Here is a 15695-nt window from a genome sequence, read left to right as displayed (position 1 = left end):
TCGACTAGTATATGTGTGGGGGAAGGAGAGAGACCTAGCTATGTATTGAGGGAGATCGATCGGCATCCATGGATATGTGTAGCAGAGGAATAAGGTTGGGAGAAAGACAAAGGTAGAGCATCGGAGGGTTGGTGGTGGAGTGGTGTCTCACAAATGGTGGGAGAGGCCTGCTATACAGACGGAGGGTACGAGTGCAGTATCAATAAGAGAGGGCGGGGGATGTCTGTCTGTCTATGCACGTGCGTGTGAGAGACGTGTAGGGAGGTATGCAAGGATGATGAGGGGAGACGATATGGTTGTGGTACGCATACGTAACTACATAGGAAGATCAACCGTCGTGTGTCCGAGAAAGGGAGAGACATAACTAGCAAGGTAAGTGTATCGGTGCGTGGGGAAAACGAATTATAGTTGACCTGGCTATATGTAGGGAGATCAGTACGTATACACGCCTGCATGTGTTAGAAGCAAATAAGGTCCGGAGAGACAGACAGGAGGAGAGGGGTGTGGCTAGGAGGTGGTGCGAGAGGCCTACCATGTCGAGGGGGAGGAGTGTGCGAGTATGAGATCAATGAAAAGAGGGGCGGGAGTGTGCACCTACGCGGAACCGTATTGGACATAGGGGGGCATGGACGGAGAGAAGAGAAGAGGGGAAGTATATATGTGTTTGTGGTAGGCACACTTGGCTAGAGAGGTATATCGACTAGTGTGTGCCGGAAAGAAGGAGCCAGGGGCCTACACACATCGCGGGTGGATGACCTAAAGAGAAATAACGAACGTGCGTGATGGAGGGGACGCTAAGGGTGGGTGAGAGGGGGGCGGGCGTGTGCATGCATGATAGGAAGTTAGCGCTAGCTAGCTACAAATAGAAGAGGATCGTGAAGGTGTAAAACACCAGCAAAGATCATAATTCATTATAAAAACGTGGATACGGATACTTGAAGAAGATATCATAATGTAGAACATTGATTATAATTTGGGCTAATGTGTAGCTTTTGCAGCTCAGGTCTAAATACTTGTCATAATGTAGGGGGCGGGGCACTATACTTTGTGTGATAAACACGATGTACGTATGGAACATGGTTTAGATTATGAATATATAGTTAGTACATCAAATGTACTATTATTTGGAATCAACATCAAGTGTATTCAAGAAATAGAATTCGAGTTCATGTAGTACACATAGTTCATATCTATCTCTATAGTAATCATGTGGTGTGTTATTAAGGTAAAACACAAATGATGGTTGAAGTTGGCAACAATCATGATTGTAGATTCTTATTGAAATAGAGAAACGAACTCAAATTCAGTTCGAATTGCAGCGGTAGTATAGACATTTGGAATGCACTACAATGTTGGTATGAGTAGGTTACATGCATTAGGCAGCAAGCGAAAAAATTTAATTGGACATAACATGGATTCATACTCCCTCCTTCCATCTATCTATATAGGGCATAATGCATTTTTTAAGACCACCTTTGACTATTGACAAGATTAATAGTACATGACATGCACAATGTGAAAATTATATCATTGAAAGTTCCTTTCACACACGAATTTAACGGTGTGCTTTGTGTAAGTTGCATGTCATATATTATTGCTCTAATATTTGGTCAAAGTTAGCATCAAAAAACGCATTAGGCATATTTAGATGGAAGGAGGGAGTAGCTTTGAATAGCATTTGTATAGTAAAATGGGGCAAGACTCTCTCTTTGTGTGGTGTGAATAGTTTTATTTTTTCCATTTTCTTTTTGGTTGAGGGAAGTGCGAATTGATTTGGTACATACAAGTACAATATTACACGTTAGGCTTATCCCTAAAACTCGACCCGCGCCTTGTTATATCTCGAAAATTCAGATATCGGGCTCCCAAAACTGGCGCCTTCATAACCCGCGCCTTGCTATCCCGAAATTACAACGTGCGCGAAAACTCCCTCCAGCTGCTAAATCCTGACACATGAAATCCCCCTTCTAACCCTGAGCCGAAAGGGCCGCTAGTTCAAATCGGTGTGGGGGGGTACTTTTGTAACACACCCTACATTTTGGACAAGCGCGTCCCTAAGTCATGGTTCACCCCCTCCCATCGCCTCCTTTTCGCAATTCGAAATCCCAGGCCGCCATAGCCTCTCCGCTCCAGCCACGAAACACCACCCTCCTTCGTCCACCACCTCACCGCTGCCCAACCGGAGCCTCTTCCCCGACGACGTCGTCCACCGGAACCGCTCGACGTCCCTCTTCCACCTCCCCTGATGAGGATCCGTCGTCCATCTCGTTGTCCCACAGGTTCAGCCGCTGAGGGAGTCCTGGATTAGGGGATCCTCCGATAGCTGGACTATATGCTTATGCCGGACTGTTGGACTATGAAGATACAAGATTGAAGACTTCGTCCCGTGTCCGGGTGGGACTCTCCTTTGCGTGGAAGGCAAGCTTGGCAATTTGGATATGTATATTCCCTTCTCTGTAACCGACTCTATGTAACCCTAGCCCCCTTCGGTGTCTATATAAACCGGAGGGTTTAGTCCGTAGGACAACAACAATCATAATCATAGGCTAGCTTCTAGGGTTTAGCCTCTACGATCTCGTGGTAGATCAACTCTTGTAATACTCATATCATCAAGATCAATCATGTAGGAAGTAGGGTATTACCTCCATCGAGAGGGCCTGAACCTGGGTAAATATCGTGTCCCCTGCCTCCTATTACCATTAGCCTTAGACGCACAGTTCGGGACCCCCTACCCGAGATCCGCCGGTTTTGACACCGACATTGGTGCTTCCATTGAGAGTTCCACTGTGAAGTCAAAAAAAAGGTTTGATGGCTTGCCTTGTTATCAAGGACAACATCGCCTCCCGGGGAGCCCTAGCTTTAGGCCAAACCCTCCGACTAGGCGGCTTCATCATGACCGCCCGTTCGGCCGCCGTGCCGACGATGACTTCTCGGGTCATCGAAAACAGCCTCCACGTCGGCTCGAAATACGCCGAGCGGATGGATCCAATGGAACTCTCGTCTGTGAACAAGCTCCTAGATCGCATCGCCGCCTTGGAGTCGCTACGGAGTATGATCGGATTGGGCTTAAACCCGACCAAAGAGAGATTAACTCTCCACCGGTCACCCATCAAATAGCGGTGGTGGAGGAGCAATGCAGCGTTTCTTCCTCTATTCTGAGGATGAACTATGTTCAGATTCCCGAGATTTCTGAGCCGGATACCGCTTGCGGGAGGACATGACCCAAACTCTGAACTTAGAATCGGACAACGGGCCAGAAAAATTGGGCAACGTCCCGGAACCCGAACTGTCAAGTTCGGAAGTTTCTCTGCCCCTGGGTCTCAGATTGGGTCGGGGTTCAAACTTAAATCCACCCACCCACCTAGATACAAGCGATCTTTCCCACATTAGACAACAATCCCAAGAGACAGTACATCCCTTTTGGGCCAGATTCCTCCTTGTAATGAGCAAGGTCAAGGACTATCACGAGGAATATGCAATTTCATTCTTTTGCACAAATTGCGCGGACAAGGGAATTCTTAACGCCATAGTACAGAAGTACTGTGCGATGGAGAGCGTCTGGAAAACCCAGGCAAAATTATGGGATCCTCTGACTCTCACTAAACCCCTCGTCCGCACTAAAATGGTGCACTCTCGCAAGTCACCCGATCCAATCGCAAAGAAATCAAAGCCCACTACAGGGCGTGTAACCGTATTGGAGGGATGGCTCAACGGGCCATGCAAAATTCACACCACACCGGATACTGTACCGACACACAGCCTTAGAGCATGTTGGATACTTCAGCAGGTGGCCAAGAGCGGTGAGGATCTCCTCATTAAAAACGTCGCAGAGCATCATTGTGCAAAAAACAACAATACATTGTTGACAGCCTTCGAGACTTTCGCCTCGACTAACCGGCGCAAGAGAGCACTCCGCGGTCTCGCTGAAGTCTGCCACGTCATAGCAATAAGTCCCTGGAACAACACGGCTATAACCTTTAATGCCAGTGACGAACCTCAATTCCGAACAGTCCGAGCACTAGCCGCTTTGGTCCTTAGTCCAATTGTGGATGGCTTCCGGCTTACTAGAGTGCTCATGGACGGCGGGAGCGGATTAAACCTCATTTACGAGGAAACTCTCAACAAAATGGAAATAGACAAGAGCCGCATTGAGCAAAGCAGCACGACCTTCCGAGGTATTATCCCTAGTCGGGAGGCACGATGTGCGGGAAAAATCACCCTCGATGTGGTATTCGGCACATCGGAAAATTACAGGTCCGAAGAGATAACATTCCATGTGGCCCCGTTCAGTAGTGGATACCACGCCCTTTTAGGGCGAGACGCATTCGCGAGCTTCCAGGCTATACCCCATTACGGGTACATGAAGCTCAAGATGCCCAGGCCCGGAATCATCACTCTAGCCAGTGATCCAGACATAGCACTCCATGCCAAAAATAAAACCGCCGCCCTGGCCCTTGAGGCACTATCCGAAGCCCTCGCGACCGAAGAATTAACTGCATTATGCTCCATAGTGGATAGGGACGACGTGATACTCGACAAGCGATCCAAATCCACCTCTTTCAAGCCAGCGGACGAAATCGTCAAATTCCATGTCCACCCAACGGACTCTACAAAAACAGCAACCATTGGGGCACAACTGGACCCAACAATCGACGCTGCACTCTGGGCGTTCCTACGTGAGAATTGGGACATCTTCTCCTGGCACCCTTCAGATATGCAAGGGATCCCACGCAGGCTGGCTGAGCATAGCCTCAACATACTGAAGGGGTACAAGCCGGTCAAACAGACACTACGACGCTTTTCAGAGCCTAAACGGCAAGCTATGGGAGAGGAGCTAGTGAAGTTACTTGAAGCCGGATTCATCAGAGAAATAAAACATCCGGACTGGCTAGCAAACCTGGTGATGGTACCAAAGAAGAATAAATCCTGGCGCCTATGCGTTGATTTTAAGGACCTCAATAAGGCTTGCCCCAAGGATCCCTTCCCTCTCCCCGCATCGACCAAATCATCAACGCTACTGCAGGATACACCTCATTGTGCTTCCTCGACGCATACTCCGGATACCATCAAATCAAGATGGCAGAGTTCGATCAAGTCGCAACGGCATTCATCACCCCATACGGCCCTTTCTGTTTCAACACCATGCCCTTCGGGCTCAAAAACGCCAGTGCAACCTACCAACGCATGATTCAGACATGCCTGAAAAAACAAATCGGCAAAAGAGTTGAGGCATATGTGGATGAATCTTTAATAGACGACTTGAGGCTCACGTTCGATAACCTCCAAAGATATGACATTAAGTTCAATCCGGAAAAATGTGTTTTCGGCGTCCCCGCCGGAAAGCTTCTGGGCTTCATCGTTTCCAACAGAGGAATTGAAGCAAACCCTGCTAAAATCCAAGCTTTGTCACAGTTGGCTACCCCAATAGACCTCAAACAAATCCAGAAATTAACTCGATGCATGGCTGCCTTAAGCCGCTTTATCTCCCGATTAGGAAAAAAGGCACTACCTCTCTATCGCCTTCTTTGACGCACCGAACACTTTGAGTGGACGGATGCGGCCATGACTGGAAGAAATAAAGGCCCTCTTGGCCACCAACCCAATCCTGGCCGCGCCGAACATCGGCAAACCTATGCTGCTATATATAGCTGCAATACACCAGGTGGTAAGCGTAGTGCTTGTTGTCGAACGAGAGGAGGACGGGCATAAGTTCCCGCTTCAAAAGCTGGTATACTGCGTATCCACTGTCCTCACACCATGCAAATCACGGTACCCACATTATCAAAAGATAGCATACGCGGTCTTCATGGCATCCCGGAAACTACGACACTACTTTCAAGAGTGCACAATCATGGTGGCCTTCAAAGTACCACTGAATGATATAATAAATAACCGCGATGCCACGGGCCGGATTGCTAAGTGGGCCATCGAGCTCCTCCCGTTCGACATTACATATAAACCACGGTGAGTAATTAAATAGCAGGTACTGGCTGACTTTGTCGCCGAATGGACAGAAGCCGAGCTCTCTAAAGAGTACGGCGCATACTCCAACTGGATCATGCACTTTGATGGCTCTAAGATGCTGGCTGGTCTGGGAGCGGGCGTTGTCTTGACATCCCCCACCGGAGATATAGTCCAATATGTACTCCAAATACTATACACAGACTCCAAAAATGCAGATGAATACGAGGCTCTGTTGCATGGTCTTCGGATGGTGGTCTCCATGGGCATTCAACGCCTAGAAGTGCGTGGGGATTCGAACCTTGTAATATCTCAAATAAATGGAGACTTCGACGCCAAGGGCCCGAAAATGGCGGCTTACGATAATGTCGTCCTAAAAATGTCAGCTCGGTTCGAGGGGCTTGAATTTCATCATGTGGTTCGAGAAAACAATCAAGCGGTGGATATCCTTGCGCGCATCGGTGCTAAGCGTGACCCCGTCCCACCTAACATCTTTTTGGAAAGGCTATTCAAGCCATCCATGGTGTGGCAAGGGGAGACCGGCAATACTAGTCCGGATCTGACCACAACCCCAGATCCCGAACACATTGACATAATCGGAGGCTCCGCCACCGAAATAACACCTTCGGCCCATTAGATCATGGCTGTAATCGCCCCATGGACCGAACCCTTCTTAGCCTACCTGAATAGGCAAGAACTCCCCGAGGAACAAAATGAGGCACGTTGCATTGTGCGGTGCTCTAAAGCCTACAAGGTCCACGAGGGAGAGCTTTATAAGAAAAGCGCTACCGGAGTACTTCAAAGATGTATCTCTGAAGAGGAAGGGCGGCAGCTTTTGGCCGAAATTCATGCTGGACTCGGCGACCATCACGTCGCAGCTCGGGCCCTTGTAAGCAAGGCCTTCCGTACAGGTTTCTACTGGCCAACAGCCCGAGCAGACACACAAGACCTCGTCCCACATTTCGTCGGTTGCCAGCTCTTCGCCAACCAAAGGCATATGCCGCCCACCGCTCTCCAAACAATCCCATAACTTGGCCCTTTGCAATCTGGGGGCTTGATATGGTCGGAACCCTTAAAGGAGGAAGCCATAAGAAAAAATACCTGTTGGTCATGGTGGATAAATTCACCAAATGGATAGAGGCCAAATCAGTTAAAACGGCCGAGTCCGGACTAGTGATAGACTTCATATCAGGGGCGGTACACCGTTACGGTGTCCCCCACAGCATCATCACCGATAATGGCTCCAAATTCACAGCCGACGAGGTGAAAACTTGGTGCGGCAACATGGGCATTAAGCTCGATTATGCCTCCGTTTATCACCCCCAAACGAACAGTCAAGTCAAACAAGCAAATGATCTTATTATGAGCGGCACCAAACCTAGACTAGTGCGATCCCTGAAGGAATCAGACACGTATTGGGTCGAGGAGCTTGACTCCTGGGGGCTGCGGACCACGCCAAATCGCACTACCGGATACACACCATTCTTCATGGTGTATGGCAAAGAGGCGGTACTGCCCTGCGATATCATTCATGACTCACCTCTTGTGCGCATGTACGAAGTAAGAGAAGCCGAACTTGATCACCAGGACAGATTATATGCCCTGGAGAAGGAGTGCGACATCGCAAAAGCCCGTTCCGCATTCTATCAGCAACAGGCTCGCAGGTATCAAAGCACAGAAGTACGGGCCAAAACTTATAACGTTGGCGAACTCGTTCTACGCCTACCAAAGAAGAAAAAGGACAAGCTCAAGCCCAAGTGGGAGGGTCCCTTCATCATCGATAAAGTTCTCACTAGAGGAGCGTACCGCCTGCGTGCTGCATCAGATAATCGACTCGAGCTGAACCCATGGAACGTGGCCAAACTCCGAAGATTCTACGAATAGCGCCGAACTCTGTGTTCGTCCCCTTCCCTCCGCCCTTTCTTTTTAATTATATCCTCTTTCTTTCTTTCTTTCTTCCTTTTTAGCTCTAAAGCTTTAAGTGTGACTCGACTACACACTTTGGACGCGCTAAATCTTCAAGTATGCGCGCTCATTATACCTAGGGGCTTCTTATACAGAAGCTTAATATAATTACCTTCCGGGCATCATGCCCACTGTATATGTGTTGCTTTTCCATATGTACCTTTTCTTCACCATTATATGCATCGATATGACTTAAGTTTTGGCCAAGCTGGGTTGCCTGGCTCCTGTGTTTATGCCCTACGTTCCCGTTAGTTCGGCTAGGGCATAAGGGGAGCACCTCTGTGATTGTTACTATCGGGTACTCCGGATGTGTACCTTAGACTGGGTGAAGCCGAAAGCTAGCGTTCTTAAGGGAATATTTGGTCGGTGAACTAAAGATGTTTCTTACCTATTACAATACAAACCCCCAGATGTTGCGTATATACCGCATCTCTGCCCGCAGTTCGGGCATACACATTAATGCATGCGTACCCAGTGAAAGGAAGCCTTAACGGAACTATTCTCCCTGGAAGATGTTTCTTACTATCCATGTAATATAACATAGCTAGTTGGGTACTTGTCTGTTCAAGCAATTATGACCCCTACGCTTGGTTTCCATGCATACCCCGGTTTACATAACTGAGCGGGTATTCGGAAACACTCCGGACTGTCGGGTCCTGAGGCTGAAGCGAAAAGGTCCGCCATGACAAATGATTTACAATCCGGCTAGGGACAAAATATGTCAATTAAAGTACATGGTCACTTAGACCCACATACTTCTTCTTCTATGCCCTCCAACAGGCTGTCTAGCCTACAATCCTGTTGGGAATACTTTGCGGCTAACCCTACTCTGTCGTATACCAGACTTACGGGAATCTCTTTCCCATCTGGCCCTACGGGTCCGACCAGGGCCATGTGATTTGGATCAAGCTTGCTGTACCGTGTTTTCACCATGGCCCAAGCTTCCCTCGCACCTTGTCGACAGGCAGATATCTTCCACAATCGGGAATGCTGCAACGCTCCCTTGAGCAACTGAACAAGCTCGCCCACGCTTCCTGGCAGGGCGGCAGATGGCCATAAGGCCTTGGCAACACCCTGCATCTCCTGCCAAACTTGTTCGTGCAGCTGTGCAAGCTCTTGCAGTAGGTCGCCTACGGATCCGGGCATCTCCTCTTCGGGACGACCAGTCAGTATACCTACAGACATAACTATGTTAGCCTGTTTCTTCGCCGAACTATATAAAGGTTCATTTGAGCATATACTAAAAATGCCGCGTTGAAGCCTCCTGTTCTCCTTCATGGAGTCTGCAAGCTGGGCCCGGACATCTTTCACTTCCACGCCTAGCCGGGTATTGGCATCCTGGAGATCATTTTTCTCTCGCCTGACCCGTGTAAGTACACGCTCGCCAGCTTCTAGTTGTCGTTGAGCTCGTTGTTCATCCTCTTGTAGGATCTCCGGATTCACTCCAGGATTGCCTACGGAATCTATTGTTAGATATGCAAACATGCCGAACACCAGATGGTGCACGTAATTACGTTCTTTTTTGATCGAGAAAAATGTTACAAGATGAGGCCTTCTTGGACTCCTCCATTTCGCCAGTTGCAGCCCTTTAGCTGGGCTTTACACTCCTCCAGCTCTTGAGACAAATGGGTGTTCTTCTCTGTAAGAACCTATTGATACAATGATCCTTAAATCAATTGTGTCAACTGTTTCAAGTCTTAGGGGCTACTGATATACATAATTATCAGATTTTGCTTACCCGTATATCTTTTAAATACTGGTATGTGGCACTAGCAACCCCATCTTGAGCAGCTCGGATGTACGCGTCTCCCGAGTTGAAGGCATTGAACGCCTCTTTGGAGAAGTTAGGGTCGCAGAGTGCGGCCCGCCGACGCCGATGTGATTCATAGCACTCTCCACTTCGGAATTTGTAGTGGATATTCTATCCGCATCCTCCATAGGAGGACCGTCCGGTGTCATCCCCACGTCAGCCTCCACCCTCGAGGTTGGTTCTGGAGTCCGGCTGGTAGAGGCATGACAGGCAGGATCCTACAGTCCGACGGATACTCTTTCTGCCAAGACACGGTGGACATTGTTATATTTTAAAGATGACAATCACGTAGCATGTTTCAAATCATACCTCTTCGATGGCGGCTCGGTCCTATTTGCTTTCCTTTTAAGCCTACCCGGCTGGGGCGCCCCTTGTTGGTGAGTCACCGTGGGTTCGATACGGCGCCCCGATGGCCTTCCCTATAAAGCGCAACGCATGTGCGGGGGGTAAGGCGTAAAGAAGGAATCCTTTTTGAAGGGTAAGTCTCATGTTTACTTACACATGATGACAGGAGGAGACCAGGATAATCGGCGATGATGGCCACCAAAGTGCCATTGCAGCTCGCCTGGTAAAACGCCTTGCCGTCAAACTCCACAAATATGTCCGGATCTTCTTCGAGTCCGGGGTCAAGGGTTCGGTCGTGATCCTCCGGCTGTGGAGGCGGGCTGTGTACCTCCCTCATGGCTTTCTGCAGTTCCTGTTATGGACTAGCAAGGTAAATATTTGTGAAGAAGGACTGCGGGAACGAATAGAGTTGAGTAAAAGATAAGCAACTCACCCAGCTAGGGGGGTTGTACATGGAAAATCCATCCCGTGGCTTAATGCGGATGAGCTCCTCTTATTCTCATTTGTATAAATCGGAAAATATTTTTGCCAGAGCGGTGGCGGTGTCCGGAACTTTTCGACCGTAGCGGGTGGCATCGTCTTCTCCATTGAAGTGCCACATGGGACGTCCCTGATACTGGAGTGGCTGCACCCCCCGCATTATGCATATTGACATAACTTTGATTATTGTCAATCCAGATTTGGCAAGTGTTTTTATCCTGCCCATCAACTGAAGGACCTCTCTGCTATCTTCCTCCTTGGGGCTCCGAGGACGCCAACTACGGTGTTTCTTCAATGGGGCATTTGTGAACTCAGGAAGACCCGTCCGGATAGGGTCAGGAAGGGAGACGTCCTCTACGTAAAACCACTTGGAAGGCCAATCTTCGGATGTCTTCTTCGGAGTGCCGGACAGGTATCTGGTCCCGGCGATGTGCCATATTTCGGCTCTGCCCACTTGGAATATCGATCCCTCCTGATTGCGAGGGACGAGGCAGAACATCCTCTTCCATAGCTTGAAATGAGCTTCGCAACCCAGAAATAACTCACAAAAGGTGACATAACCTGCGATGTGTAGGATGGATGCAGGGGTGAAATTGTGCAGCTGGAGGCCGTAATACTCTAGGAGCCCGTGGAGGAACGGATGGATTGGAAATCCGATGCCCCTCAGCAAGTAGGGGACAAGGCACACTCGCTCTCCCTGGATGGGTTGGGATAACTTTCCGCTTGCTCCCCGCCAGCATAGGTGGCTAATCCAGCTTGAACAGGGACAAGATATGTGGGCGGAACAAACCCCTGGGTCTGCAACCCCACCAATTGACCGGGGGTATGGTACACTTCTCCCAGTCGCCTGGCTTGGTGCTATGTGAGCAAGAGGAGGAGTTGCGGTGGCCGTCCATGATGGGATGGTTTTTTCGGGCGCGTTCTGATGGATCCTTGCTTGGGGAAGATGGTGTGATTTGGATATGAGGATCCCCGTCTCTTTAATAGACGATTTATTTTATGGTCAGGGTGGCAAGTCTAAAAATGCCCCGCTTCTCGCATTCGCTCGACATGTGGAGACTGACATTATTGAGGTATAGAAGCCGATGAGTGCAACATTAAATGGGAAGCCGGACACTGCACGTCACAATAGGTAATCTGGAGAATTCGAAGAAGGAACCCGCCTTGCAATTCCGAAGACAATCTGCGCGCCGGACTCATCATCATTGAAGCCTGGTTCGGGGGCTACTGAGGGAGTCCCGGATTAGGGGGTCCTCGGATAGCCAGACTATATGCTTACGCTGGACTGTTGGACTATGAAGATACAAGATTGAAGACTCCATCCCGTGTCTGGGTGGGACTCTCCTTTGCATGGAAGGCAAGCTTGGCAATTCAGATATGTAGATTCCCTTCTCTGTAACCGACTCTGTGTAACCCTAGCCCCCTCTGGTGTCTATATAAACCGGAGGGTTTAGTCCGTAGGACAACAACAATCATAATCATAGGCTAGCTTCTAGGGTTTAGCCTCTACGATCTCATGGTAGATCAACTCTTGTCATACTCATATCATCAAGGTCAATCAAGCAGGAAGTAGGGTATTACCTCCATCGAGAGGGCCTGAACCTGGGTAAACATCGTGTCCCCTGCCTCCTGTTACCATTAGCCTTAGTCGCACAGTTCGGGACCCCTACCCGAGATCCGCCGGTTTTGACACCGACAGCCGCCCCGTCCTCCACCTCCAAGGAGCTGCTCCGATGATCGCCTCGTCTATCGCAGCTGCTCCATCCCCATAGTGCCGCCTTCACCTGCTCCACCGGAACCGCAACATCCTCACCAACTCCTAGGACGAAGCCGAGGCCTACTTGACGCCACCAAAGAGGTTGTACACTCATCGCATTGCACCTTCTCCTTAACTCGACCTCCCGGCGCTGACGGTGCTCCATCCCACACCCCCATGGAGCGGCTACCTTGAAGCCGGCGCCGCGGGCAACATCTCCACGGCGGCTCTCCCACAGTGCGAGGCCCCTTCGGCAGCGGTGTCCTTACCAGCCGGATCTGCTGCTGCTGCTCCGGCTCTCGCTCGCTCGCGTTGCTGCGACTGCTGCTCTGGCTCTTGCTCGCCCAGCTGCTGCTGCTCCGACTCTCGCTCGCTCGCGCTGCTGTTGCTGCTCTCCCCCTCGCTCCTGCTGCTGCATTGCTCCTATTTAGCTGCACTTCAGTCGACTGAATCGACTTTTGGGTCAGTCGATTTTCAGGGGGTGGGGGGGCTCGCCGGAGTTAAGGAAGAACCACCCGCAGAGGGGACGGGGGCTCGCCGGAGAGGTACCCCACTATCTATCTTAGGGTTTAGGGTGGGGACGGGTGGCCTAGAGGGCTGGCCGGGGCGGCGACGGATCGGCGGTGGGGAGTTGTTTCGGGGCGGCGAGGCAGCGCTAGGGCCGGCGGTTCGGCCGATGGTGGCTGGCGGCTCAGGGGGTGCAGGTTGAAGATGAACTGCAGGCCCTCCCTGAACTACATGTCAAGTGCCTCTCTGCTACCATTGCTTTCAGTTTCGACACTAACATTCAGATTCCACAATAAATTTTAGTTTCGACAGTTAAGTTCAGAGTCAACAGTTTTTACCTCATCCGTTGTAGTCAGGTGGTTTTTGGTGATGTAAATTTTACATATATTTTACATCATCTATTGGAGATGCTATTAGAATTCCACTTGAGATTGATGATGTCTGTCTTGTGCTGCTTCAACCTTGACGTCTTACGGCTCACCGGAGCTGCTCCAACGACAGAATGATCCATCACAATAGAGCAGTGCCCTGGACGCCGTCTATAGATTCCTCAGATCTTCCTCCACACCTCCGACATCCACCTCTGCCTCAACTGCTTAAGCGACAAACCCAATGATGCTGAGGTCGACACAGCTACGGCAAAGAGGTTGTACACTTGTTGCATCACTTATTACTATACATTCAAGTTGATCCATTAGGGCTATTTTGGTTCAACAGAAAAACATAGCAATAGGAAATTTTCCAATGGCAATCTACTATTCAATTATTCATGCATTTTGTTGAAAGGAATGAAGCAAAACATCCACCTGGACCTACTTTTCAAAATCCTATGCATGAAAACAAGACCAAGTGCATTAGTGGAAGAATAACATTCAACTATATTCGCTTTCATATGGTTTCACTTTGTTTTGTCCATGTTTCTTTGCATTCCTCTGCTCTTCCAATTCCTGTAAACCAAACACCCAAGTTGACAGAAATCATGTGTTTACAAATGCTCTGTTTACCACAAGGAAGTCAGAGTCGGGATCCGGAGTTGGATCGATTTTACTCATACATAATCGAGTCGTAAGATCGAGTCGTGGAATCGAGGATTCTACTAGATTTACTCAAATAAGATATTTTGTATGCGCACAAGAAATTTGTATGGGTTCTATAGAGTTTTGACACTAAATATGGAGCAAAGAACGTTCATATAAATGCTAGTTGTATTCCACTTCTTTTTATGGCTAACCTACCATCTAGCTCACATGTATGGAACATATATGAGAGGGAAATATATAGAACATTTAAACCTTCAATGCACGAAATTTACTTAGGTTCTTTTTAGAGTGTGTGAATAGTCGATCACTTGTCTATCTGACCTGCAGTGCTAAACCTTGAAGGGTATTGCTCTCCTTCTCCGATCAATCTTGAAGCATCCTCCTTTTCACGCCAATTCCATCTGTTGACAAGCCTAATCCTCAATTTTGATCTAGGGTTTCTGAGAGCTAGATCAAAGGTGTCGGGGCTGGGCGTTTGGGCTTGGTAGGGGAATAAAGGTCCATGAGGTATCTGAAAAGGGGTTTGGATGATGGCATACTATTCTACTAAAACTAAACAAACTGTTTAGATAAATTAGGAGAATCGGACATAGTCCATAGCATAGTTGGGATTGTATAGGATTCTATGATTAGGATCGCGAGTCAACATGAATTCTACCTGATCCGGAATCATAGGGGATTTGGATCGACCTTCTTCCGTAGGGTCGTGAAGCCGTAGGATTCTAGCAGTCGAGTCGGGATTCTGACTACCTTGGTTTACCATGTGCATTCGTATCCTATTCCGGTGTTTCTCCTATCCCCGCGTTTTTAGAATCATGCAAGCCAAATGAGCCCTGACAGAATTACTTCAGGTACAGGTAGGTGTCGAAGGGAACTTTGTGTGGTTTGTCCTGCTCCTGCCGTGACGTCGTCCACCTCACCTGAGCTGCTCCATTGACAGAAGAATCCACCAAACCAGGCATCACGACTCCTGACCGTCTTTCGCCGCCTCAGATCTCCTTCCCTGCCGCCGGCACCCACCGCAACGGCATCACCATCATCGACTCAGCAGATGAACCTGAGGAGTACACGGGTCCACAAGAGAGGTCACACTCTTTTGTTTCTGCTTATGTTATGCATTACTTAAAATTACCTGCTACTTTATCGTCCTTTTCACCTCTTGGACTCCAAGTCAGGTCTAAATTAATGTTCAAACTTGAGTTCTAAATTAGTTGTGGGGCACATATCGAGGCAGCAATGAATAGTATGATTGTCTAATATCTGGTCCACCTAGGGTATGCCTATGTGTTCATATTGGGTGGGAAACAAATATTAAAGCAATCATAATCTGTCTTTTTATTAAATTCAAGCAATCATCAGCCTGCTATCATTATTTTTGGATCCATCCACTGGTTGTTACCATCACTCTAAATTTCTGCATGCTCTCCTAACATAATCTCACCATATTTTTCTGTATGCATGTCAGATATTGTAAACAGTCATGCTGAACATGTAGAGAAAAAGAGAAGAGTTTTGCGCGGTAATACAATGTCATGCAACATCGCTCCATGGTGGGTTCAATGGCAAACCCTCCTCACCCTCTCCAGATTGTAATCCAGAGGAAGATATCTGTTCTGAGGCGGATTCAGACGCCGCTGGCCACTCCTATTTACCCCCCAAGGTATTTGCTCTACCTTGGCATGATGATGTTAGTCATATCATGCATATGTTGCCTTGCAGTGCCTACTTTTGACATCATATATGTCATCTGCTTAGTTTAAACATATTCTGTAATGCCACCTGTTTAGTTTCTATATCATGTATGGGAATTATGCAGTATCATGTCTTTTAG

Source organism: Triticum dicoccoides, chromosome 6B (genome assembly GCF_002162155.2).
Source record: "Triticum dicoccoides isolate Atlit2015 ecotype Zavitan chromosome 6B, WEW_v2.0, whole genome shotgun sequence".
Taxonomy (NCBI): Eukaryota; Viridiplantae; Streptophyta; class Magnoliopsida; order Poales; family Poaceae; genus Triticum; species Triticum dicoccoides.
The sequence above is the reverse complement of the archived record's forward strand: the minus strand, read 5'-3'. Positions refer to the sequence as shown.